The 25,070-nt window shown below is 39.5% G+C and overlaps 1 long non-coding RNA gene across 4 annotated transcripts in view; it reads right to left on the minus strand.

The window, feature by feature from the left end:
- Positions 1 to 20,012, minus strand: part of LOC110477177 (uncharacterized) — a 35,935-nt gene extending 15,923 nt beyond the window's left edge. For 2 of the 4 annotated variants that reach the window (XR_014955724.1, XR_014955723.1), the window contains exon 1: positions 1,073 to 7,341. This is a non-coding gene — a long non-coding RNA (uncharacterized LOC110477177). Of the gene's footprint in view, positions 1 to 1,072; positions 7,342 to 19,382 lie in introns of those variants that run through there. The other 2 variants (XR_013340095.2, XR_014955725.1) reach the window with 2 other exon arrangements.
- Between the last annotated feature and the right edge of the window lie 5,058 nt (positions 20,013 to 25,070).

Genomic DNA, 25,070 nt, shown 5'->3' on the forward strand with positions numbered 1-25,070 from the left:
AAAGATTTTTAAAGAGATGTTATCATCTTGAAAGTCCTTGTTGCTCTCTCCCATCTCTGAAAATCTAAGCTTTTCATTTTATTGTCATATTGGAGAAGAAAAGCAAACCAGACCTGAAATATTTGTATTGCTTCTGACATGGTTCATTTCAAGATGTCTGTCTGAATTCCCAGTATGCTCCTTTGCCTGGTTTAGCATCTCCTGTTCTCTGCCCTGTGAATTGTGAATTCTATTTACATGGCATTATAAATAGCACTATCTCTTTCTTTTAAGTGTCTGTACCTTCATGATCTGTCTTCAAAAGAACTGAGAACTCATTGTTATTGTTCTGTATATGAGTTATCATATCTGTGTTTAATCTGCATTCAGTCTTGTACTTTTCCTTTTCTATTCTACCACAGTAGTTTCCTCTACTTTTACTTAGCTCAGATGTCTAAAAATCTTTTCCTCTTTGAATTTTTCTTTTATAGAACAGGGCATTTTCCTGAGTTAATTCCGTATGACATTTGGAATCACTGAGAAAACTCTTATGACTTGCACAGTTTTTGTAATTTTCAGTTTCAGGTTTTCCCAATTTGCAGCTTCAGGTTTTTGCTTATTTCCTCCAGGTCCTCTCTTTTATGTTTGTTCATAATTATTAAAGTTGTTTATTTTAATTCCTATTCATTGAATACCACCTCCATCCATATTTTGGTCACTTACTTATTTCAAATGATGCTTCAGCTGTCCTGTTTACTGGATAGAAATAGATGAAAGCATGCTCTTTAAAAAAAGCTACATCATCTAATTTCAAAAAGAAGTCCTCTGCTCCTTATATTATCCCTGTAATTGGCAATAAATGAAACAGATACTGAAAATACCTAAACTATTTTTTTTCCTGTCCATAATTCTATTGTTGCTGGCTCTTGGCTTTGTGTATATCTACATTCAAGCTGTGTGCCTTTTCTCTTCTGTGCTGATAAAGTGTGTTCATATGATAGTGATATGTGCTGTTCTATTCTGTTGCAATCTAACACTATGTAACACTAACCAACTAAATGCAGAACTTTGGAACTTTAATTTCTATACTCACCCTTTCTTGTCCTTCTGTTCCACTCTGTCCTCTTTTTTTAGCTGTAAGACAAAATTTCACATCCAAACTCTTACTTAACAGTGTTTCTTTAACTTACATTTGTTCCATCCATTTATCACATGTGGCTCTAATTTCAGGGTACTATGTGACATGATTCAAGCCTTTTATTTATTTTCCGTTCATTGCGTGTTTTATGTTTTTGCCTTTGAATTTTCTTTTAGAAAATCCCCACATTCTTTTTTATTTATAGTTATTTCTCTTTTTTTTCACCTTTTATTACTTAATATTGTCTTTAATTTTCTACACCAGACAATATATTCAGGCTGGTTAACTACATCATGCTAGTTGACTAATTTAGATTCAAACTGCATTCCCATCTTCTTTTACTTTAGAGACTGTCTATGCCGTTATAAAACTGGATTTTTCTTTCCTAGGTTCATAGATTTATAAGGCAGAAAAGAAAATTAATTTGCCTGTTGTTTCCCACGACCATTGTGTTGGCATTGGAGAATTATCTAAAGAGCAATAAGGTACATTTGGTTTTTCTGACATAAAAAGGAGCAGAGTAACTGTAATTAAAAGACAAGAAATAAACTGTATTTCTGGCTTACTTCCAGGTAGACTGCTATAATTTAGTATCTTCTCAAGAATAAGTGTGCATTTCCATAAGATAAGGATAGAATAAGGGTATCTATCCTTTCTTAGGTATCTTTGGGAAATTCTGCCAGAAGACAATACAGCTTGATTGATGGGGGGAGAGGACACCATTCTGTCAAGATTACATTTTACTAAGGATTAGATCAGAAGATCTTGGTTTCTATTCAGGCACATCCTCAACCTCAAATTTACTTTTGAACTTGAGAAGACAAAATACTGTGTAGTTTCCTTCTTTGAAAAGGAGATAGCACTGCTCTTCAGGAAAAATACATTTTAATGTCAGGCTCTGTTTCTATTTGAGGGCCTGAGATACCACACAGACTGAACACCCTCCATTTAGAAAGAAAATAAGAAAAAAAAAAATCAGTATTTGATCTCATTAGTTACTTGAACTTATGTTGCTATTTGATCTTATTCCTTAGGGCTTTATTTTTTTCCATTGCTAATTGTTTCATTGTAGGCTCAATTCACATTAACATAAATGAGAGTTTGATCTGACTTTTTGAGTTATTTTCTACCTGCTTTTTAAAGTCACAGAGTCTATCTTAGTGTCTTAGTTTCTTCCAGACATTCCAGACTTAAAAGTGCAAAAGGTTTCTGTAGGGTAAAACAAATTGAACAATATCAGTTTACAATAATAATTTTTTAAAACCTAATAACATTAGATAATTCAGCATCTTTAAAATATATTTTTCTTTTATGTGTTGGATGCATTGCACTCTAAATTAACATTTAGGAAACCAAAGCACTACTGTGAAAAGAAAGATTATCAATAGAAGCAATGAAACATTAATTTTATAGCATTATTTTGACATATAAAGGAAAGTCATAGCATTCAAAATAGATGACATAAAACAGAGTTGTATGCATTGCAGTTTCATAATCCTAATTTTCTGCTTCAGTCCCTGTAGTCTGACAGCTTCATGAGTCTCTGTACTAATTAAAATTTCATAAATGATGTCATAAAAACCTCAGATTCTAATGTTTATATCAACTATAACTTGATCCAGATTTTGTTTTGTTTTCATGCCAAAGACCATACAAAAGCTTTCTTTTCTTTTTCTGAAGCTTCTGTTGATATAATTTCCCACTGAGTAATATCTTATTTTACCATGATAATAGTTGTTTTCTTCCTCTTGTGAGTAAGATAATTAATCACAGCATCACACTTTGGATGTGCACAGTCCCCTTTTCCAGTAGTTGCTCCAGCTACTGTTTAAAAGGGAGTATTTCAGCTTTCATCATTTCTCATTCAGCTCAACAAATATGAATTTTCACTGGTGCTTGATATCCTTTATATTTTTGCATTTATGAACAGAGCAGAATGTAAAATTGCAATCAAAAACAGTCGTAGTGTCTCTCCTATCTAATGAAAATTGTTCTGAGCAGGGGGTGAGGGATGCAAAAAGCAGCAAAAGGGATCTTTTCAGTCATATTCTCCTTCAAGTTGAACTCTTTCCATCTTGTCCTGTCACTACATGCTCTTGTAGATAGTCTTGCCCCAGTTTCCCTGCAAGTTCCCTTCAGGCACTGAAAAGCCACAAAAGCCTTTTTTGCTCCAGGCTGAACAATCCCAACAATCCCAATTCTCTCATCCTGTCCTCACAGGAGACGTGCTCCATCCCTCTGATCATCTTCTTGGCCTCCTCTGGACTTCCTCCAACAGGTCCTTCCTGTCCTGGGCACCCCAGAGCTGCTGCAGCGCTGCAGGTGGGGTCTCACAGAGCAGAGCAGAGGGGCAGAACCACAGACTATGGAGAATGGTGGGACCTACAACCAGAAGAGGATCAACTACAGCATGGGGCAAATGGACTAAAAAGACAAATTAATTCAGATCTTATCCAAGCTAGTTCAATGAACTTCATACCTGACAGCCACCTGAAGTTCATGATTTAGGATAATCTAAAAATTCAGTTCTAATCAGGAAAAGAACACTACTGTCTCTACTGTTGTATCTTTCAGTACCTTTCTACTAGCCCAGCTAACTGCTTGCCTTTATCTATGCCTTCCAGATAAATTGAATTTAAGATATGAGCTCAGGTATCTTTGAGTTTTACATGTGTAGCAAACTTTGAATTTCACTAGGGATCTAGTATATTGAAGACAATGTTCCATGGAAACCATAATTCCATGCATGGAACAGGAGTTTGTCATAGTAGATTTAGTCCCCTTAAATAGTAGCTAAATTACAAATAATAACAAAATTCAACAACAGAAAATATTTCTGAAGCAAACAGCTCCTGCAGTCAGTTATCAGTCCCTTAAACGGTGGAGAAATTTTGTCCCTGGGTCTGGATCAGGTCTACTGCACTTAAGGGTAGACTATTTGTCATGGGCAGAGGAAATTTACTGCTAAGTTTTTAGAAGGCAGAGAAGAAAGTCAGTCTAACAAACACCATCCTCTGTCTTTGGAAAATATTTCTAAATGCCATTTCCAAACTATGTGGAAGCTTCTCATCTGTTACTCTCTCCTAAAAAAATTATGTCACTGGTCTGAGTTTTTTCACTTTTTGGTGGGATAAAAGATGAAAGACCAATTTGTTGCATCAAATGACTCCCTTCAAATCACTAACACTGTAAAATATAAAAACAAATGTTAGCTTGTTTTCTTCCCTTTCCTTCATGCTGCGTCTTCCCCCTTTTTTTTTTGTGCCCACTTTTCATTCTGTGAGATATGTAGTACTGAGAATAATATAACCCCTTCTGGCAGCAGAACATGGTTTCCATAAGAGTTTATTGTTTTTTTCCTTTTTAATTTTTTTATCAATCTATATGAATCCCAAAGGACTTCAGCCTTTGATAGAAACTGTAGTCAAGATATATTGTGGGTCTAGTTCTTCCATATTTCTATTCTACTTATACTGTGTATTTAGTTCCCCAGTGCCTAGTTAAATTAAAATATAAGTACAATATATGTTCATGTAGTATTCTGAAAATGAATTTGTTTTGTTCTCTAACAAACTACCCTCTTTAGTATTATACACACATAAAAGTGTGTGGAAGTGTTCTAAGATGAAAAGAAAAAAAGAAAATATTTTTCCATTTAATTAAGAAATATATATTTTACATGAAAAATTTAACGCCTTCAAGTTAGTCTTTTCAACTACTCTACACACATATCTTTAGGGTGTTTTCTATTGCCCTGTAGCCCAGGTCAGCCAGTGAGGTCCCATCTGTAATCAATAGAGACAGCAACCTTTTGCCTCTAATGCTGTAATTTCACAATCAATTCACAGAAGCAGCATCTGGCACTGATGCCAAAAGAAGTGTTTCTATTGCCTCCCTTTCACCTCCCTCCCATCTTTTCCCTCTGGGAAAGCTTTGTGTAGCTGGATAGTGAACAAAGTTGGTGAATTGATCTTGCCTAAAACTAACATCACAAAAATCCACTGTTTAGTTTTAACCAGAAGGTAAATGCTTGTGCTGACACAAAGGAGAATTAGAACCCTGACAGCTTAATCTGGTTTAAACTGATTGTAAAACTACAGCATTGCATACCTGGCTTTGAAAATGGGTAATTGCCTTTGAATATGGTCATTTTTATCCCCTATTAAAGATGTCTGCATGACTACTTTAGCCTTTTAAGAGCTAGGCAGTTTGTCTGAAGTTCAAGGAAATTAATTCCCTCCCTCAAAGTGATTTACACAATGACAGAAAGAGTTGGCACTCCTTAATTCTCTTTATGGTGCCAGTGACTGTGTTGTGAGTCTGAAGGAGAATACCCTTATTTTAATCAATTTACCTGCATAATCTGAATTAACTTATCTGTATTTACCTTTATTTCTGTATTTGCTGTAAGACAAAAAGAGAATATGGCTCAGTCATACATACTTAGCTGTATTTTAAATCTGTTGTTTACTGCCTCCAACTGTAGATTTCACTATAGTATTATTGAATTCTAATCCTTGAAAAATCTTCCCAAAACATAATTTACACAGACCCTTTGTAAAAATGTTAATTAACATCTGTGCTAAGTAAGGTAGGTGTAAGTCTCAATGCTTTTCAATTTACTAGGTCAGAAATGGAGTAGTTAAACAACAATTCAGAAGTTTAAAGAATCAAAAGCAGTTGCTTCTGCTAGAGGTCATAAAAAAGTTAGACTAGTCTTAAACAAGAACAACAGGCATTGTGAAAGTCCTCAGCTTATCATACCCCTATGAGTTCTTACCTTAGTAATAGTAAGAAAGAATAAATAACTAAATGACTACATATGTCCCCAGAATGGCATTTAAAAATTATTTTATGAACTCAGTATGACAGACCATGTCTGTGGGTGAACATGTTCTACATTTCTTACTCAAAATCAAGGAAGGGACCGAGGGCTGGCTTAAATAATTTGACATGAAGCACAGACCACAATGCAGAAAATTTCAACTCTGAATTCTTTACTGAACAAAGAAATTAGGAAATGTAGTATGAAAAGAAGTGCTTAAGAGGAGTTTTTAGGCCCATATTCAATGCAGGGAATCTGTGAGGCTAAACAAAGTAGCCTACTACTCTGTCAGAAGGGACTGTGAGTAATGCACCTCATTTAACACGCCCTCATCAGCCAACAGTGGAGGCACAATGGATTCACAGCCTTGCACAAAGTGATTACAAAAGTCATTTCAAAATCTAGAGTTGCCATTTTTTCTGTTGCTTACAAGAATCTAATAATTTGCTTAAGTTAAAAAGTATAGTTAGACAGAGAGTATTTGTCAGGATTATTTTGGGTCTTGGGGCCATGAAACTGTGCTCTCAGAAAGATTTCTACTATTTAAGCCAATTTTCCTTTATTGTGATGTCTTAAAAATTTGAGTTAAACCATTATTTAAATTTCTATTTTTTTAATTCCCAGAATATGTTGCAGTGTGTTGAAGTAGACCCCTACTTTTTGCCTCATGTTTTTTACCTTTCACTATTTGTATCTACCAGATGAAATATTTAAAACAGGATCTAAATTTTGTAAAGGTTTGACTTAGGTTGAGAAGAATAGAGGAAAACCGATAGCAGGCACCAAATTTATGGTAAATATATGAAAATGTAGTTTACACCAGTACTGATTTCTTATTTGGGTGGCTGAAAAGGTGAATTAAGTAAAAAATCTGTCATATAGACATTCTCTCTATGCTCTCTTTCACCCAAATATAGCAGACATATCTTGGAACAAACAGCAAAACTTCTCTGAAGTTTTTAGGCAAGCAAATACTGTCATATCACATTGATTTCTGTAGGTTTAGAACTGTAGCAAGCAATACCTAGTTTAGGTTTAATTCTCAATAAATGCAGAATAACAGTAAAATAAATCATACTGATGAATAAAGTACATCCAGCCTTTTGTCTCTGCAGTGCTTCATTCTCAAATACCAACTTTCTCATAGTACAATGATTAGAGAAGAAGTGGTTTTGTAGGAGAATGGTGACAAGCACTTGAGTGTTTAATAGACAAGCTCCTACAAAGTTGTACTTGCTTTAAAATGTGCAAACTGTGCTGATTTCTGAAGTGTTTTCAAGGGAGCATCACAGCAGAAGTTGATTGCTTTTGTTACATATTTGGAAGGGCATTTGATAAGAGTAACTATGAAATACCAGAAATACATATTTTCTTTCTTTTAGTTTCTCTTTTCCATAATTAGCCTGTGGATTTTCATGTATGTTCCTGGTAGACCAATTCCATGACAAAACAATGATCTGTGGTGCTCTTTGGTTCCCACCTTAAATACAGCCAAGGACTGCAACCTGGAGTCTACATGAGGAATACAGAACAGCATGTTGTCAACTGTGCCAAAAATAAAGTCAGGGAAACTACATGTGCTGATGAATCCTAAAGAGCAAGAAGCATTCCATTTATTTTATTAAGCTAATGCTCTGGCCCAGAAGTGAGACCTCAGACTTGAGGTTTGTGAGGTGTTTCACTGTTGTCTTGAAAGTCACTGAGCCCTGATGACAATTGCCTGACTGCCACACACTCAGTATTATTTTCTCTTCACTTCCTTTAGTGCACTAAAGGAATGTCCCAAGAGAAACAGTCCCTGAGGGTCCTGAGGACAGTGTTACACTGATAAATGGACCAGACTGAAGCCCTTCACTGGCCTGAAGGCAAAGGTCCAGCCCGTGGGGCCAGGCTCCTTCCTGTGTTTCCCAACTGATGGAGTCTCACCCAGAGTGAGTGCCAGGACCCAGCTGAGGTCCAGCTCTCCCTTGAGACATTCCTGAACATCATCTGCTGAAGGTGAAATGGAGCCCCGGGGCAGGGCAGAGGGGCTGGGGCTCCTGGGTCCCTGGGCAGGGCAGTCGGGACTCCTGGCAGCAGCAAGGAGGAAGAGGAGGGTCTCTTCTTTGGCTCAGCCTGCATTGCCTGGGAACATGGACTGCAAGGTATGGATCATTCTTTTCTTAGATATGTTTGGGGTGCTAGAGTTTTCTGTGATTTGATCTGTGATAAGAAGAGGGAATTAGGCACTGAAATTCCTGTTACATTGCAAAGGAGGATTCTCCTTATGGGCCACAAGTTGGTTTGACCTTTGGGCTGGAAGCCAGATCAAATGAGCTGTAAAATAAATAACAGGGTGAACACCTCTGATTTTCCAGCTTTTCTTGCTTTGAGGAATATCTCTTTATTCTTCCTTAAGATGTTCAATTTTCTGCAGATGAAACCCAGTTCATCAGAAGATCTGTTGCTTTTTTAGCTACAAGATCAGGGGGTGTTGTATAGTTTTTCTTTGCTATTTTTTCAGAAGGAGAAATTCCCTGTTGACATGTTTCTTTATTAAGTGACATTAGAATAAAACCTGATGTACAAGGTAGTTTATTAATCACATTTTTTTCTATAAAAGGCTTTATTTTTCATATCTTTACTTGCATAAGTTGAAGCCAAAATTTTATTATTTGAAAATTTAGAAAATTTATGTTCTGTAGCACTTATTCTTAAGCCTTCTAAATGAAAGGATTATTAGAGAGATAATTAATAACTCTTTCATCAAAAAAATGGGAAAAATATTCAAATATCTGAAGTTGCTATGTCAACATTGTAAATTCTCAATGTTCCATTTCAAGAAATCTTTACTGGTCTAAAAGAGATTTCCATTTTTATTTAAATTTAATAATGTATTTAAATTTTAAAAGTCTACATATTTCTATATCAGAACACTGTAATATCATGTCCGTGAAAAAAAAAAATTGCCAAAAAAAAAAGGAGTATAAGAAAAATGAAAAAATCTTGAGACATTGTCTAAGGAGATGAAATACAAAGAAAAAATGTTTATTAATAACTTGGTATTGTTACATATTAGCAATGTTTTCCTCACATTTCATACACAAATTTTATCTTTCCAGCATAACTTAAAAAAGAAAGAAATTTTCAAGTCTAACTTCCTCTTGTTTTACATCCTTTCATAGGACACAGGTCATTTGCCCGGAGCAGAACATTAATTTAATGAATCACAGGTAGCCTCAGCAATATGCAATTTTTAAAATGAATTCTATACTGGAATAGATAAAGAACAGAATGTCACACATGCTGATTTTGTACTTTCAAAATGTCTCTTAAATCAAGCCTGGAAACGAAGTGAGAAGACCACTGAATGATAACTGATTAGGATGATATCACGCATGCCAATCACAGAAAAAGCACCTGTAACTGTGCCGACTTCATTTTCTCTTGGCCCACGGTAATAGCTGTCAACCTGCAGAACCCCTGATAGCAGAGTGATAGGGGAAACAATAGCTGAGCATGTGGTGCTGAATACAAAACAACAGCCTTTGAAGCAAAAAATGTAGATGAGGCAACGATGAAAGAAATTTGGGTCTCAAGTGACAGAAATATTTAGGTTGTAAAAGTGGCTTTAAGAGGTTTTTTGTATAAGATTTATAAATATGTTTGTTTATTTTAGGAAAATATGAGCAGGGAAATTTGAAGAATATACAAATAGTTTAATTTCTGTGGTTTAGGGAAGAAATTTTGTTCATAATGAAATACTGTAGGAAAAGGAGCTTGAGTTAGCTTTATGATTGTTTTAGAAAACAAATTATATCATTACAGAGCAATAAATTGCCTGTATTTGAATAGCTTTGTGGTTATTCACACAACACAGACCCCTGCAAATGGAGAATGTTGAAAGCACTGAGCCTTACATGACTGGAAAAAAAGAACTTGTGTGTTTCCTGATATTCAGCCAGAAATTTTACTTTATGGTTCTCTCTGAGACTTTGGAATAACCAAGAAAAGAGAGTAATTTAACACATTTTCACAAATGTGCTGCTTAGGCAAACTCTACTGAGAACCTCTGCATTAAAATGCAAATGATGCAGTCACTGATGAAGTCAAGGGCAGTGGCAGGGAGATGATGATGAGTTCACACAGATCTGAGCATTCAAAGCAAGCATCCCCCAGATTGTGCAGACCACTCATTATTGTAGCACTGCACATGCACATGCACTCTCCCCAGGTGTCTTGGTTAGACAAGACAGGAGTCTGTGAAAGAGGGCAAAGCCTCCTGTGCAATGGAGAACGGCAAACCCCCCTCCCTCTGAATTACGAGGATCTTTAAATTAAAAGGCTCTCAGGCAAAGATATGGGAGTGGGAGTAACAATTTTTTACTAGGAGAAAACTAGACAACAATTTAAAAAGGCAAATGCAATCGGTACAAACAAAACTAGTGAAAGAAAAAGTCTAGAACCTGAGGAATGCCAGTATCAGGTTTTGCTGGGACAATTGCTTTCTCTTGCAATAGTTGGTGAGTTGCAGCTGAAGTGGTGATCTTTAGAAGGGTATAATTTTCCTCTGAAGATCTGGTGGCAGTGGGGGCCGGTCTTCCTCTGCGCCGGGGTTGCCTCTGAGCTCCGCTGCCGTCGCCTCTGCGCGCCGGCTGCTTCGCTGCGAGTGCCGCCGAAGAGAGAGCGAGAGAGAGCTGCTTTCCCCGGGAATCCCGCGCAGAGAGAGAGAGCTGCTTCTCTCGGAGTCCCGCGAAGAAGAGGGAGAGCTGCTTCCCCCTTCTGGGTGGGACCCCTCACTGGTGTTACATTTTTTCAGCCTTTCATTGAATCAGTCAAAGGTGTATACACAAACCATTGTCTCTGAGAGAGATAACAAAAACCTGTCCAACCGGTTCGCCTTCGACAGATGGCAAATGGAATACAAGCTTATCTTACAACCCAGGACATTATCCACCCCTTATTCTATTTCCATCTGCACACCATGAAATCTTACACCCAGTTCTCTCTTAAGACCAAGTTTCCCTGTGGTACACAGCGGGTCTCCCCATCTTCCTGCATTACCCACCAAGTGTAACCAGGTCCTTGAGCAAAGACAATCCCACGAATGGGTTGGTCTTTGCCTGAGGTGGGATTAATCCAAACAGTTTTCCCTAAAATACCTTTCATATGTACTACAGGGACCTTATCTCCATCTACTGCGTGTAAGGGTTCTGACTGAGCAGGGCCAGCTCGATTGACAGACCCCCGGGTGTTGACCATCCAGGTTGCTTTTGCCAGGTTAATTTCCCAGTTTCTAAATGTTCCCCCACCGAGTGCCTTCAGGGTAGTCTTAAGGAGTCCGTTGCACCGTTCAACTTTGCCGGCAGCTGGAGCATGATAGGGAATATGATATATCCATTCGATACCATGTTCTCTGGCCCAGGTGTTGATAAGGCTGTTCTTGAAATGGGTGCCGTTGTCAGACTCAATTCTCTCAGGGGTGCCGTGTCTCCACAGGACTTGTTTTTTCAAGCTTAAGATGGTGTTCCGGGCAGTGGCATGAGGTACAGGGAAAGTCTCCAGCCATCCAGTGGTGGCTTCTACCATGGTCAGCACGTAGCGCTTGCCTTGGCGTGTTTGGGGCAGTGTGATGTAGTCAATCTGCCAGGCCTCCCCATACTTGTACTTGGACCACCGCCCACCATACCATAGGGGCTTCACCCTCTTGGCCTGTTTGATGGCAGCACACGTCTCACAGTCATGGATAACCTGGGAAACACTGTCCATGGTTAGATCCACCCCTCGGTCTCGTGCCCACTTGTAGGTGGCATCTCTGCCCTGATGACCTGAGGCATCATGAGCCCATCGAGCCAGGAACAACTCCCCCTTATGGTGCCAATTTAAGTCTATCTTTGACACCTCTATTTTTGCTGCCTGATCTACCTGCTCGTTGTTCCGGTGCTCCTCATTAGCCCGACTTTTGGGGACATGGGCATCTACATGACGGACTTTCACCGTCAGCTTTTCCACCCGAGAGGCAATGTCTTTCCATATATCAGCAGTCCAGATTGGCTTTCCTCTACGTTGCCAGTTGGCCTTTCTCCACCTTCCCAGCCAGCCCCACAGAGCATTGGCTACCATCCATGAATCAGTATAAAGGTAGAGCTTTGGCCACTTTTCCCTTTCAGCAATGTCCAGAGCCAGCTGAACGGCCTTGAGTTCAGCGAGTTGGCTCGATCCACCTTCTCCTTCGGTAGCTTGTGCAACTTGGCGTGTGGGGCTCCATACGGCTGCTTTCCACTTCCGGTTCATCCCTACGATGCGACAGGAACCGTCAGTGAAAAGAGCGTAGCAGGTCTCCTCTGCTGGTAGTTGGTTGTATGGTGGAGCTTCTTCAGCCCTTGCCACTTGTACCTGCTCCTCATCATCAGTGAGACTAAAGTTTTCACCTTCTGGCCAGTTCGTAATTATCTCCAAAATCCCAGGGCGATTCAGGTTTCCAATACGGGCACGTCGAGTGATGAGGGCAATCCATTTGCTCCATGTGGCGTCAGTGGCATGGTGGGTAGTAGGAACCTTTCCTTTAAACATCCACCCCAGCACCGGTAGTCGGGGTGCCAGGAGGAGTTGTGTTTCTGTGCCAATTACTTCCGAGGCTGCTTGAACTCTTTCAAAGGCAGCCAAGATTTCCTTCTCTGTGGGAGTGTAGTTGGCTTCAGACCTTCTGTAACTTCGGCTCCAGAATCCCAGTGGTCGGCCTCGAGTCTCCCCAGGCACTTTCTGCCAAAGGCTCCAAGACAACCCATGGTTCCCGGCTGCAGAGTAGAGCACATTCTTGACCTCTGGTCCCGTTCTGACTGGGCCAAGGGCTACAGCATGAGCGATCTCTTGCTTGATCTGGGTGAAGGCTTGTTGCTGCTCAGGGCCCCAGTGGAAATCATTCTTTTTTCGGGTAACCAGATAAAGAGGGCTCACAATCTGGCTATATTCAGGAATGTGCATTCTCCAGAAACCTATGGCACCCAGGAAAGCTTGTGTTTCCTTTTTGCTGGTTGGTGGGGACATAGCTGTGATCTTGTTGATGACCTCAGTGGGAATCTGGCGCCGTCCATCTTGCCATTTCACTCCCAGGAACTGGATCTCTCGGGCAGGTCCCTTGACTTTGCTCTTCTTGATGGCAAAGCCAGCTTCTAGTAGTATCTGGATGATCCTCTCACCTTTCTCAAACACTTCTGCCGCTGTGCTCCCCCACACAATGATGTCATCAATGTATTGCAGGTGTTCTGGAGCCTCACCCTTTTCTAGTGCAGCCTGGATCAGTCCATGGCAGATGGTGGGGCTGTGTTTCCACTCCTGGGGCAGTCGGTTCCAGGTGTACTGCACGCCCCTCCAGGTGAAAGCAAACTGAGGCCTGCATTCTGCTGCCAGAGGAATGGAGAAAAACGCATTAGCAATATCAATGGTGGCATACCACTTTGCTGCCTTGGACTCCAGCTCGTACTGGAGTTCCAGCATGTCCGGCACAGCAGCGCTCAGCGGTGGAGTCACTTCATTTAAGCCACGATAGTCCACAGTCAATCTCCATTCTTTGTCAGATTTGCGCACAGGCCAGATGGGGCTGTTGAAGGGTGAGTGGGTTTTGCTGACCACCCCTTGGCTCTCCAGCTCCCGAATCATTTTGTGGATGGGGATCACGGCATCTCGATCCGTCCGATACTGCCGGCGGTGCACTGTCGAGGTCGCAACTGGCACGCGTTGTTCTTCCACCCTTAGGAGTTCTACTGCAGAGGGGTTTTCTGACAGTCCAGGCAAGGTGTTCAATTGCTTAATGTCTTCTGCCTCTACAGCGGCTATTCCAAAAGCCCACTTGAGTCCCTTTGGGTCTTTGTAATATCCGTTCCGGAGGAAGTCTATGCCTAGGATACACGGAGCATCTGGGCCAGTCACTATAGGGTGTTTCTTCCACTCCTTCCCAGTCAGGCTCACCTCAGCTTCCACCAGAGTCAATTGTTGTGATCCCCCTGTCACACCAGCAATGGAAACAGGCTCTGCCCCCACATGTCCCGATGGTATCAGAGTACACTGTGCACCAGTATCAACTAAAGCATCATATTTTTGTGGCTCTGATGTGCCAGGCCATCGGATCCACACTGTCCAGAAGATCCGGTTTTCCCGTGCCTCTCCCTGGCTAGAGACAGGGCCCCTCTAACACTGGTTATCATTCCTTCTCTGGGCATACATACTAGAGGTCCCTTCAAGGGGGTCTGACAGATCGTACCCACAAGCTTGGTCACGGGAGGTTGAGGCTACCTTCACTTTGGTGGAACTCCCCCGGTTAGAGTTTCCCTCCTTGAGTTGACGGACCCGTGCTGCCAGGACAGAGGTGGGTTTCCCATCCCACCTCCCCATGTCTTCCCCATGGTCACGCAGGAAGAACCACAGATTAGCCCTTGGGGTGTACCCTCTCTCTCTAGCTGGGGATTGTTGGGTGCTGATTCTGGGGCCTGTGACTCTCACGGGTGCTGTATTAACCTTCCTTATCTCCTCCCTCATCTCCTCTTTAAACTCCTTAATCACAGCTGAGATATGAGCCTGCATTGGGCCATTAATCATACTCTCATAATTCCTAAGTTTGTTGGCAACAGAACCTATTGTCTCCCGGTGGGTGTCAGCATTGATCGTTGCAATGAAGGTGGCGTATTGAGATGGCTCAAGATTTGCCAGACTCCACAGCATTTGTCCCGTACACCTGACCTTGTCAGGGTCATTATTGTGTCGTCCATCCCTCCCAAAGAGTACCTCCAATACTGCCACTTCCCTCAGCTGTTGGATCCCTTCCTCGAGGGTCTTCCAGCGCATTCTATGATGGTGCTCTTGCATTCTCTCTCTGTGGATAAACCTCTCCCTGACACTCATTAAGAGCCGCTCCCAGAGAGAAAGGGACCCTGGTTCCCTTACAAAAACCTGATTTATACCCGAGTCCTGGGTCAAGGGTCCCAAGTTCCTTGCCTCACCACCGTCCAGCTGCACGCCTGTACCCATAAGATCCCAAACCCGGAGTAGCCAGGTAGCATAAGCCTCACGCCCTCGTCGCACAATGTCTTTATGCAGATTGCGAAGACTTTCGTACGTCAGGGACTCGGTGATGATAGCAATCTCTGGCTCCCCTGTGGGTTGTGAGGTTCCTCCATTCCTGTCCCTATCTGCAGGGTGCTCTGCTTTCACCTTAGACTTCCTTGTTTCTACCGGGGCCACTGCTGCTGACCGTGACTGCCTTTGTGGTTCAGCTGGAACCTGGACAGTTGTAACATCTGTGGGTTCCACAGCTGTACTATTAGACTGTCCCTCCTCAAGGCAAAGGGCCGGTTTCTCACCAGCTGGGGAAATGCACTCCTTCAGCATCTCTCGTATCTCCTTAACCAGAACCCTCACCCAATCTGGGCGGTTCATTTCTGAGGTGGGCTGTGGGGCAGGGTCAGGCTCTGGAGCAGCAGCATCTCGAGTCTGTGGTGTAGGTGTGAGGGTAGTTATCCAGGTTACTCTTCCCTTATCTCTGAATGCTAAATATAACAGGACTATCAGCAACACCACCCATTGTATGGTATCATTAGCACTTATAAAGGATCTTAACTCTTTGAGAACTGGTGGAACAGACCCAAAAAGATGGTTAAAAGGTTGAGAGAAAGTTTGCCCAGGTGCTATTTTCTCGCAGTAGGTACCGTTATTAAAGTAACCCCAAAAACATACAGTTAACGTGTGATAGCTATGAATCCATGTACCTGCCTTCCAGAGGAAATTAAAGATCCATGAATTCCTCACCCAATTAACCCAGAAGCCAAACTTGATAACAGACACCGTAGCCTTAGTCATAGGACCCATTTTTAGATAAGGGTCTGCAAATGGGAAAAGTATAGCTACGATCACATGCCACCCAAACTAAGGTAAACTAGACCACATGGTGATGCTGAAGATGTTTTTACACACAACAAAAAAACCAAATTACTTAAGAACTGTTAATCCTTTTTCCCTCTCAATGCCCTCGGGCCCCACGTTGGGCGCCAAATTCTGTCTTGGTTAGACAAGACAGGAGTCTGTGAAAGAGGGCAAAGCCTCCTGTGCAATGGAGAACGGCAAACCCCCCTCCCTCTGAATTACGAGGATCTTTAAATTAAAAGGCTCTCAGGCAAAGATATGGGAGTGGGAGTAACAATTTTTTACTAGGAGAAAACTAGACAACAATTTAAAAAGGCAAATGCAATCGGTACAAACAAAACTAGTGAAAGAAAAAGTCTAGAACCTGAGGAATGCCAGTATCAGGTTTTGCTGGGACAATTGCTTTCTCTTGCAATAGTTGGTGAGTTGCAGCTGAAGTGGTGATCTTTAGAAGGGTATAATTTTCCTCTGAAGATCTGGTGGCAGTGGGGGCCGGTCTTCCTCTGCGCCGGGGTTGCCTCTGAGCTCCGCTGCCGTCGCCTCTGCGCGCCGGCTGCTTCGCTGCGAGTGCCGCCGAAGAGAGAGCGAGAGAGAGCTGCTTTCCCCGGGAATCCCGCGCAGAGAGAGAGAGCTGCTTCTCTCGGAGTCCCGCGAAGAAGAGGGAGAGCTGCTTCCCCCTTCTGGGTGGGACCCCTCACTGGTGTTACATTTTTTCAGCCTTTCATTGAATCAGTCAAAGGTGTATACACAAACCATTGTCTCTGAGAGAGATAACAAAAACCTGTCCAACCGGTTCGCCTTCGACAGATGGCAAATGGAATACAAGCTTATCTTACAACCCAGGACACCAGGCAACACCTTTTTTGTCAGATTTCTGCAGAGCATCAGGACTGGGTTCTACTTTTCTTCAGCAATGAAATAAGAGACCAATTGGGACCCAAACCCTGTTTGTGCTAGTTTGGTTAGGGCATTCAGTGCTTATTATGGCGGAAGCACTATGGAATCCGTCATTTCAGTATTCATCCCTCAAATATTTACACTAAAATTTAAGTTTCCCATGTTGCAGATACAGCTGTCTTTATGGGTATTAAAACCTGCCAGCATCCACACATCACAATGTGCTAACAATCTAACTTACGGCTCAGCAGTCTGGAAAATAAAAGATATTATTATTGATGAGCCTGTTTATCTATTCACGCCTCATTCCTTTGACCTTTAGGGGGAAGTCTGGAACAGATTGATGTTCATGGCACCAATCTGATGTCATGCCAGCCTGCTGACCATATCGTTGTTGAATCACCCAGCAAAGTTGGGAAACTTTTCTTTTAAACAGCATAAATGATAAAGATCACCGATTAAGGAGATTCTCTGTGCTCTCCAGCCAATTGCAGTTTACACTGTGGAGACAACAGGCTCAGTCAGCCAGAGTGGGAAGCACACTCATGCTGACTGCTGGAGGAAGGATTTATTGTTCTCCCTGCTAGAACCAGGAATATCTGTTCTGTTTCAGCTAGGTGACCATTGCAGATCAGGCAGAGGGAACTGACATAGCAGGCCGTAGGGGAGCTGCAGGTGTTCATGTCCCAGCCTCTCCCAGAACAATATTCACTCAGAGGATGCAGAGCATAAAAGGCCCTCGGTGTACACAGAAAGTGCCAGAGGTAGCTGTGACTATTGTTAATGAGTGGTAGAAGAATAATTCTCTCTGCTCTATGTGTATGTGTATGTGTATTTTCATTCACAGTGGTAACTTTCAATTCAATACCCTTTATAAAACCTCCACAGTGACTAATTATAAGAGAACTAGGAGCATCTACTATTAGCAGAAATAGGATTGTTATTCAATAACCTTGTGAGGTTGCACATCCAATGACATTCTGAATCTGTAGTTATTAGATGGGGGGTCTAGTGAAGGTTATTTCAGATTGCTGCTGGCGTCTTGCTGCTGAGCTCTGTATATTCAATGCCACAGTGTCAGCAGCTTGAAATTCCCTGTCTGGATTTTACACAGTTGATAATCTTCAATTTAGAACTGTTTGCAAAGAAAGAGAATGAGAATGAAGTGTTTTCAAAATAGGGGCATTCTGTGCAACTCTCTATCTAGGGGCAATCCTGTCAGTACATTCTCAGGCACTGCTCACCTGCAGCAATGACTCATGTACCGAAATAAACAATTTGCTGAAACTGCTGAGATGTGTGCTGATGCTGATTAACAGACTGCAGATATTTGGAATTGCCTTTGTATTCAGTACATGGCATTGTTTGAACAAAAAGTAGCACCAAGTATACTGGTGTGCCAAAGATTTCTACAGACCCAGATCTTTGCCTTCTCCTGCTCTCTGAAAGCAAGACCACCACTGCATTTCAGCATTACAGAAGCAGGGAGGATTTCATTTTCACACTGTGAGGATGTTGAAGGAAGAACAAACCAGCAAAATAAAAAACGGACTAGTCTTTACAGAGAGCAGTCTTCGGGGCACTGGTTTAATTCCATTCCAGAAGGTGACAAACAAAGCCAATAAATTAATTTCCAGCCCCAACATCTGTGTTTTTGCAATAAGAGACTTACCAGTCCCAGACGATTCTTAGACAAATGACTTTGAATGGCTGTTTTCATTGGAAAGAAAAGGCAGCCCTTCCCTTCTCTACATAAAAGTTCTGCTCCACGATCCATTAGTTGTTTCCCAGTAATTTCTTTAAAATTTGTTTGTTGGAAAAAGACCAGAAAAAATTTAAAATTGTTACTCGGAGGAAGTGCAGCAAATGCAACCTATGTCAACCTCATTAAGGATCTGTACTTAAGATGGAAAAGCCAGATGAGGGCAAAAAACAAGACAGAAAACAATTTTCTCAGAGCAAAATTTAGCATACACTGGACTTTGCTAGGGCACTGTTCTGAGCTGATTGACATGCATAGAATCTGCTTTGGACCATCTAGAAATGCTTCACTATGATTTCAGGGAGGTTTCTTCTGTGTGTATGCTCTCAGAGTTTTCCAGGATCTGCCCCGAAGTTGCTCTGCAGACAGGCAGCCTTGTTTCATTGGAAACTTGCTTCATTTTGCAAGCAGAGGTTAAGATATGCTTCAGGATTTGTTTCTTTCCCAGACCATTTTCACTATCTTCCCTTTCTTTAGACAGAAACAGTAACTTCAGAACAATGATTCAGAGATTTTTATAAGCTGATTGCACTTTTTCATTTTAATTGAAGAGTCATACCACGATTGTGCATATAGAAACAGAATCTGGATTTCTATAAAATTTTAAGCCTGTTTTAGAATTGCCAAACTCTTTCATGTTCCTGCTATAAAATTATCTTTCATTAATCCTTCTTACATAGACAAAGAGCTCTTTTCTGTAACCAGAGTTGAAAAACTGTCCTCCTTCATTCAAATCTGTTAACACTGATCATTAAAATCATACTGTGATCTTGAAGCACAGATAGTGCAGTGCCTCACACATGGCTCATTGCAGGGTGATGTGTATAACCTGACAGAACAAATAAGAATATATAAACACTAGAAATTATATATACTAATTCACTTACCTGAGGAACCAAAGCAGCCCACTTCTGATTGCCTTCAAGGCTTTCAAGGACAACTCTAAGCCCATTCTCAAAGCTGGACTTGTTCAGTACCCACAGTGCTTGGAGGAAAATCTACATTTTGGCATGCAGAATGCTCAAGATTAGGAGCATGCTGATACTCAATCCTCTATTAATATAGACCAAAATAGCCCATTCTGCACTGTGAGCATATGGAAAACAGGGAGATAAACAAAATTGAGATATAAAAAATGAAGGTTTGGTTTCCTGTGTTCACTATATTTATTGCTATGGGTGCAATCTATTTCACAGTATGTTGCAGAATGGAAATCTAACCCCTTTTACAAAACTAAAATAATATCAAAGGTCTCAAATATGTGGATCCTATTCCTAATTTACAAGTGGAATCTGAGTTAGTGAATGTGTCTCTTTGTGAACAAGTACAATACAAGCTTGAATTCAGTGACATCATTCTAACTATGCAAACTGCACTTGCTGCAGAAATTTAAAGCTATTAGTTAGTTCTCATCAAATTAGCCTGTTTTGAAACCAGTGTGTTACTAGCCTGTTTCTTTCCAGCTGTGCCATGATATTTGATAATCTGTTTCTATGCTTGCATTGTTCTGTAAAATGTTCCAGTCAAGAACTAATCAGTATATTTTAACTTCAACATGACAGCTTCAAAGAATGTATTTCAAATTGTTTGGTTTTACTTTTTTTTTGTTGTTGTTGTTTTATTTGGATCTGTAGCAGATTTTTTTAGCTGATTGAAATAAGAGCACAATTATGAGATATCTTTGCAATTCTAATTAAACAGTTAATTGGTACTGGTGACTTTTCATTCCTTCCATTTATCATTAGTGAATAACAATATAGGAAGCAGAAGCAACAAAAACAGCATTATTTTTTCCTTGCAAAACTCTGAACCCAATTCTGCTTTAAATTTTACAAGTTTATTTGATAACAGTGTTACATCATAATTTGTTCAAAAGTCTCCAGCTCTTAGTTGGAGGTGAACTGTGTTTATAATGAGGTATTGCTGAAGATAGAAAGTGCATATCATATACTACCACACAAATCATTTTCAAATAGGATATGTGGAGTAAAGAACAATATTGTATTTAATAGTTTAACCATGAAGCTAGATACCACCCCTGTAAATGAATTCAGAAAGCATGAAAAAAAAGTGTAGCAGAAATGTGAAAAAGCAGATAAAGAATAGCACATCTAAAATTTAAGAAAATCTTCACTTACAAAACAAGAAAAGAAACCATCTCCTTATCCCTGCTAAACTAAAGCATGGTATAAAAAATGGCTGTGTGGAATATGCAAAAAATGTCAGTATAAATCATCCTTAAGTCAGCTATAGGACATATGAAAGGTAGTCCTACAGAATAGTACAATGTAGTTTTTACAGCTCTTGATATCAGTGAAGAGAATTTGTTCTTCTAGGATGTGAAAGCAGATAATTCCTTCAGAAATATAATTTCTATCTATCATTGTCAATTTGACTTTAAACTTCAAATGAAAATGAATGTCTGCTACTATTGTTTATAATAAAATTGAGAATGCAAGAAAAGTATTTTTCTCTCAATTAATTTTTAGGCAAAACATTATTATTTGTTTCAAGACTGTAAGTACAGAAAATGGAAGAATAATCCAAAAGAGGAAAATAACATGGTTATATCTGTCTCAATGCCAAAATGTATATTATTACATCTTATCATTTATGATCTGAAGAACCAATCTCAACATGGAAAAACTGAGATCCAACTAATTCCTTCACTTTGAAAGCTATTTGTCTATTTTTATTAAATTAATGTAATGTTTCATCTTCATGCAATGCTAAAAATTCGGAACTGTTTTGTTCTATCAAACCCATCATCTTCAAAGGAATAGTTTCTAGAATCACACCTGGTCTTTTCTCATTTAAACAGTCCTGCTTGAGACCTTGGGTTTGATTAAGTAGTGAAGGACTGAGTAGGAAAGAAATAGAGTTTTGAAATTAGGAAAGAAATAGAGTTTTGAAATTATTTATTATTAACCTATATGTTTGCCTCATTGAATGCAGCTGCATCTTCTACTACTTTTACTACTTTTACTTTTACTTTTACTTTTACTTTTACTTCTACTTTTACTTTTACTTTTACTTATTGCGATGCATTTCCATGACTTAAAAAACCAATTTGGTTATATTTTCTAGTCAGATAGTTCTCTTCATAAAGCTCAGTGAAAGCTCATATAGCATTTAAAGTTCATTTCCACCCTGATTTTGGCAAGCGGTCTTTTAATAGAGAAGAATCATATTTAAATTATCCATGCTAAATGACAGATTTTAATTGCACTTCATACTTTTCTTTCCTCTTTTACACTATAGTGATTTGGAATATTGAGCAAGCATGTTAAATCCCTGGCATGTAGTGAGTATTCATTTAAAAGGTAAATGGTACTGGAATGGAATATGTTTACTGTCACCATCAAAGTGTGCTGTCCTGTTCTGTCAGGGCTCAATCCTGGATGGTATTGCAGAGCTATAAATATGACTGACTGCATTGGCAACATTTTCAAACTTTGTCTTTCAAGGACACAGCTATAATGCTTATTTACACATTGATTTCAACTTACTCACTTGAGTGACTAAGGCTGTTTACACAGGTATCACATTACCAGATTGAATTTGTCTCATTTAACATATCAAAAATCAAAGACAAATGAAACATTGAATAGAACTGGTTTTCAGCTCCAGTCTGTATCTCTTTACTAATTCTGTTAACAATTTCCCTGACACTTTCACCCCCTTTTTTATCCTAAGGATAGAAAAAAAAAAAATTCATCTATTTTATTATGAAACAGTAAAAAGGTAAATGAAGAAACTAGTTTTGTAGAACAAATAAGTTACGCAATAGTCTGAAATACTACAATCTCTTGGGAAGAGAAAAGGAAAGATAAGGAAATGAAAGGGGCAGCTACCATTTTACTGACATCACAGAAGTCTGCTTTATTAAAAATCAAGTGACCTTAAATGCCACAGGGCTAGTAAAAGTAATGGGATGTGATCTTAAGTCAGTGAGTGATGTGAAGCCAATTCTTTCTCAGGGGTTTAAGCTGTAAAATCTACATTAATGTATTAGTATCAGTAGATGAAACATAACGAATACTACATCTCATTTGCATAATGGATGAAACTGGTGAAGCTGTTCCAGATGGCAGATGAGCACCTTGAGCCAAAAGAGGATTTATTTTCCTTTTTCCATATCAGTATCCACAAGTCTAAACTGTTGAGATTAGATCAGTCTGATAAGAATATGGATTTTGAGTAATTTCTTGCCCTTAAACAAGAAAGTTAAATACCCATAAAGAACAATAGCATTCCATGCAGCTACGGAGCCTTCTTATTGATAAGTCTGGTAGTACACTAGAGGTGTAAACATCATAGCAAACTTTATCCTCTGACCAGACCTGACTAGCATGTTGTCAAAGAGTCAACTCACATGTTCAGTCATATTTATGCATTGCAGTGGTTTAATACCTTAACACACACAATGCACATTGTGAGGGAATGCTGGGCTATTCATGAAATCAGTACAACACCCAAATGTTCAGACAGGGTAAAGACAAAGGAGAATGTGGTGTCATTTCTTATAACCATAGGCTTGCTTTATAAATGATCTGCTCAAGTTTGGCACAGGTAAAAAAATCAAATATATTGGATCAACTTTATCAATGTATTGAATTAAGTGTTACTGGAAGATGGACTCTGCTTTGCCACTGAAAGAAGAAAACTGATATCCTTGATGACTTATTGTTGGAGAAGGCTGTTTTTGTAAATGAGCAAAAGTGCAAGAAATGTTTACCCTGAGTCTTAAACACTGTGCTGTAAGTGTTTCAAGGATCCCAGTCAGCCCATAGGTAAGAGACTTCTGTGAATCTACTAGTAATGAAAAATTTTAGCTGGGCTGATTAGTGTGATTTGCTTATTATGTTATACTATGGTTAAATCTACTTTTGTTAAGCCAATAATATGTCAGAGTCAGACCCATTTCCAGATTTACAGGTAGGAAACAGCCCCATCTCACCAGTTTCCCTTTCCCGGGTTAGAATGGCAGTGACTTGATAGACTTTCCCTGTAGCAGACAGTGAAGTCCACTCCCTAGTGTAACTGGCATTTTCTGTCAGTTTCTGTTTTAGGTGGCTATTCCAATGCCAACATTCTTTTCTGGGGTGCGTTAAGTTATTCAACTTTTTTACTCTCATGCATTAAATGTATTTAGTATCAAACAGTTTTTGAAGGAGTGATTTAGTTATTGTAGAGATGTGGAAGTGAAACAAAGGAGATGATGCTTTTGCTTGGTGGCCTGATGCTAAATCAGTGTCTGGATTGGCCTAGCCAGATACTAGGCTGCTGTTTCATAGCCTTTTCTACCTGGAATACAACATCTGAAAGAGATGTAAAGAATGATAATTGAAACATTATAGATTTGTGAGTGTGTCTGTGTGTGTGTACATGCACACTGTTAAGCATATTAACTTCTTGGAGGTGGGGTGGGAAGGAGTTCTTTAGACCACTTGATAGAAGGACATTTCATATTTGAGGTACAAGCTCAGAAAGTGTGCCAACAGTTTTTGGATTTGAAAATCTTAAAACCTTTTCTTCCTTAAACATTGGTTTGACTTTTTAGTATTAAAAAAAAAAAAATTGACAGAAAATTCCCATCCAATAAATTGCAGAAGGAAATATTTCTTAGTACTGGAAAGATTCATGTGGAATTTCCAGTCCTCAGAAAGCCAAATAGTTGAAATGCTGCTGTGTGCAATTTACAGCATTTGCTACTTTGCAGGTTTATATTCTACAGTGAAGAGAAGGTAGAGAGGGCTCTTGGATTTGTGAGGTTTAAAAAATAGATTGTTTTCAATGTTCTCTTTTGTTAGTTGACATTGTTTCTTCTGTAGTTCTAAGACTTTGTAAAAAAGAAACATCTGTGTTTAAAAAGTCCTTTTTTTTTTTTAACATTGATACCAACAAATGCTGGGTTACACCTTGACAAGAGATCAAAATACGAGGATGCATTAAGTCATTAATCTACCTCCCAAACAGTCGTAATATAACAGAGAGTAGAGGGAAGTATGGAGGAAAGGGGGGAAATGAAATACAACTCTAAAAGCACTATATAAAATTATTTCAAAATGTAACTCTATATGAGATATTTTACTACACCATACAGCAAATAAACTCCTGATGAAACAACCTTTCAAAAATGTTCAAGTGAAAAATATACTAATGAAAATATTTTAAGAAAGTTTTCTTTTGCCTTTTGCCCTCAATTCTTTAATTTCTTAAAAGTCAGTAACAAAATTGCTGTTAACTTGATGTATGTTTTTTTCCTTCTGGCCCGTGAACACAATTATAGACTTGTAAATCACTGGAAACAGGATGTCTCCAAAATAATAACAGTGTTGGAAGGTGAGGTGAAATGAGGAAGGTATGATGCAAATGCATCCCTTTGTGCTATGTGAAGCAGAAAATGAAAGCATCTTTCATTGCAGGGAAGTGAATCTGAAATACATTTAGGAACAGCTAGATATATGTTGAGTTAATATTAACTTAATATTGATTGAGATGAAACAGCAAAACATGAAGAGATATACTCATTCATATTGTTATATACTTTTGGCAGCTCTATTTTTCTGTAA

Source organism: Lonchura striata, chromosome 5 (assembly GCF_050655825.1).
Source record: "Lonchura striata isolate lonStrDom1 chromosome 5, ASM5065582v1, whole genome shotgun sequence".
In the NCBI taxonomy this organism is placed as follows: domain Eukaryota; kingdom Metazoa; phylum Chordata; class Aves; order Passeriformes; family Estrildidae; genus Lonchura; species Lonchura striata.